Genomic DNA, 3,652 nt, shown 5'->3' with positions numbered 1-3,652 from the left:
GCTCTTGGCCTGCTGCCACTGGGGCCACTATCTCACAGCAAAGCTGAGTTGACCATTCCTTGGGAAGACTGGTGAATCGTTTATTTGCCACACACTTCCAGCTGAAATGAAAGGAACCAAACTCAGGAGAAGTCCAAGTTTACCATAGAAGGCAAAGCAGAGACGAAGGACTATATCTTGGCGGCATACTTGCATTTTAGATTTAGGTCGAGTTGGTTTTTTAAATTTGTTTTGAAGGATGATGTCAATCATCTTATAGTAAATGAAGACAATGATTCAACAATTTTTTCAACATTGAGAGAAAAGAGAAAACCACTCCACAAAATACTTTATATACTTTAGGTAGGGGTGGGGATGAATTGCATAGTATCTTCTGGGGTGACCTCTGTCTTTCCTTTTATCCAGGGACTATCAGAATTAACTTGTTCTATCTCAAAGCTCTGCCCAATGGTCTAGCACCACAGGACATTGTCTAGTGTAATTTAAACCTTTTTATAGGATCAAAATAATCCTTACATGTAAGAATTAAAAGCCCATTCTTTTATTTAGTGTTTCTTTGCAGGGATGTTTTAACATTTTGGCTGGGATGACTCTTCATGATGGGAGTTGTCTCCTGCTCATAAGAGGGCATTTAGCATTCTCAACTTCCAGGCATGAAATGCCATTGGTGTCTATCTTCAGTCACTGTCACAACCAATCACTGCCTAACGCATGCATTTTCTAGAACCAGTCGGTGGGTAGCACAGTCCCCACTGAGTACAATGCAAGTTTATTGCTTTAGAAATTAGCATGTCGCCACTACCCATGGGAGTATTTAGACAGTGGATTTGTCCTTTATTTATTTTGCTAGCTGATTCTGCGGACCTCAGATCTGAGACCCACTATTACAGATCTATGAAAAGATTTTGACTGCCCCATTTCTTCCCCTAGAGTGAGATTGTATGGGTGGAAGACAAAAAATGAGAATGACTGGCTGCACCGCCATTCCATTCCTGCTCCATGTTGATCTTCTAATACTGTGAATACCCTCTTCCAGGTGTGGAACAAGCCAACTTATGGTGGAAGGAAATTTGCCCCAAAGCAAAGCATCCTCTTTTCCCTCTGAGGGACCTTTGTCCAGGTATCCTCAGATAAGGGAATTTCCTCATCATCTAACATCCTCATACAGGTCCCCTCCCCAGACCCATATTAATGGCCAGCAGATTAAGACTCCTAGCTGGCTCTCTTTCATTTCCATCTTTTCTCTCTGCCTATGTCTCATAGAGTGAAGAACTACAGTTATCAGATAATCAGAGAATGTTAGAACTGGAGATGAGCTAATACATCATCCATTCAAGTGGTTTTCAACTTACAGTCATAGTTGTCTGTTGATTGTAAAGATAATGGAGGAGATCCACAAGTTCTTATCATTTTAAAAAATGGTATCAGAACTCTTCAATTTACTTTAAATAAGACTCATATGTATATTAAAATATCAAGGTTCTCTCCCCTTTAGCCTAAAACTGAATTAAAATGGTATAGTAACTGATTATTTCATGCTGACAAAAAAAAAAGTCCTGATTGACAGAACTTCTACTACAACTCAATATTACTTGACATTATCATCTTGACTACACAGAGATTGTGGGAAGAAATTGGAAATAAGGTTCTTCCTGGGAAAAGAATTAGGGAAATTGTAGCCCAATTGCCTCTTTGTTGAAAAGAGATTGAGGCCCAGAGATATTAAGTGACTTGCTGAAGTTTAGAAAGCTAAACTTCAGCTTTAGCCTAGAACTATGGCCTAGAACTATGGTGACCATGCCATACCAAGATAGTCCCATTTGTGCCTCCTGTCCCAGCACAATCATCAATAGTAACCCCTTTCATTCTCAAAAGAATCCCAGTTTAAATGATAAAGTATATGGTCACCTACCTAAAAACCCAGTCTCTTAACCGCCAACACACTACAGAACCTGCTATTTCCTTTTTGGGGTTCTCAAAACTTTTCCTCCTATCTGATTCCATTATTTATGTTTTTACAACTTAGTCATCCTCAAAGTTTGGGGAGCTATAAATGACAACTCCAAGTCCAGATTGTCAGATCTATGGGGCCTTTGTTTCCTGAGTGGACAAGGAAGCAAGACACCCCAGGAACAGCATCACTTCGGCTCCAGGCAAACCCGCCACCTTGACCAAGCCTTGGACAGCTACCCATGTGTTCCCATAGTCTCAGTAACAAAGGCTGGAAGGGGACCGGGGCAGGAAAGCTGGTGAATTTCTGTAATGAATCTACGCTTGAGTTGAAGAGAAATACAACGTGAAACACCACCCATTTGGTTATAAAAGTCCAGTATATCCAGATGACTCAAGTGTGGTGTTCATTTTCTTTGGTAATACTTTGAAATCCTTTATGAACAATAAAATTTAAGTAAAAACAAGAATGTTTCTCATAACAAACTAAAAACCCTTTTCCTTGTCTGACCCATGGGACCAAAAATACCATTGTCTTTAATTGATATATCAGTACCACTCTCAAGAATTCCTCATGTATTGTAAACACACAATACGATTTTGGTAGAATCTTACAGCAAGCTGTAATTGTGATCTGGGAGGAGCCAACTTCTGCTACTGTGCTAGGTTTCTTTAAATCTTTCAACTTGCACCAGAACTAAGCACCTGAGTAACAAGACCTTCTATAACAAAGCTCAATGAACTTGGGAGAAACTGGTTAAAATGAAAATTGATTCCATATAGAGTTAGGAAATAAAAATGGCTTTTTTTAAATATAAGGAACTTTGTTAAAATATTTAATTAGGAGGCTGTTGTACAGGCAAGTCTGTCTGTCTAATGAGCACTCTTCCTGACAGCCTTGGAAATACCTATCCACTGACTTCATTTACTCCATGATGAACAACACCATGGCTCTGGTGCTAGCAAGTCTGGGTTTGACTCTGTTTTTCTGTTTGGAAGCTGCGTGATCTCAGGCAAGTTACCTAACCATCCTTGGCCTCAGTTTCCACAAATGTAACATGAGGATTCTAGTACTCACCTCAGAGATATTGTGTTGTTGTGAAGAGGGAAGACAATAATGCATGTAAAGTACTTAGCGTAGTGCCTGGCTCATGCTAGCCACCATTATTGCTATTTAATCAAATGCTTTTGAGATCAATTATGTGCCAAGTGTTGCATAAGGCTGTGGGGCTTCAAAAATGAATGAGATAAAGATTCTGACTTGAAGTCCCTATAATCTAAGTGAGTGGCAAATATATGCACAAATACTTATACAGGGATATATTGTGCCTTGGGAAAGACCATTGGCATTTGCACTGAGTTTTGAACCATGGAGAAAAGTTCTCCAGGCAGAGAAGGTAAAAAGGCATTCTAAAATTGCTCAAAGTAACTATGTACCTAGACAAGTGGAAAAAGATGGTATGACTTTTGTTTTGGTTCCAGTCCAGTTCTTACCAGATTATGACTAATTTAATAAGCTAAAACAAAGCCTGATATTTGTAAGTTTCATTTTTCTTTTCCCCTACTAAATCAAGCAGAACCAGGGATGTCGTGGCATCAGGAGGCTTAAGTAAATCGAGCACATTTGCAAGCACTGAGAGCTTGCCCTAGATCTATCCAGAACATTGCTTGGTGGTAGAGTAGCCCATGATCGACTGACTCT

This window comes from Pteropus vampyrus, unplaced genomic scaffold (assembly GCF_000151845.1).
Source record: "Pteropus vampyrus isolate Shadow unplaced genomic scaffold, Pvam_2.0 Scaffold221, whole genome shotgun sequence".
Taxonomy (NCBI): Eukaryota; Metazoa; Chordata; class Mammalia; order Chiroptera; family Pteropodidae; genus Pteropus; species Pteropus vampyrus.
This window is presented reverse-complemented; position numbering follows the sequence as displayed.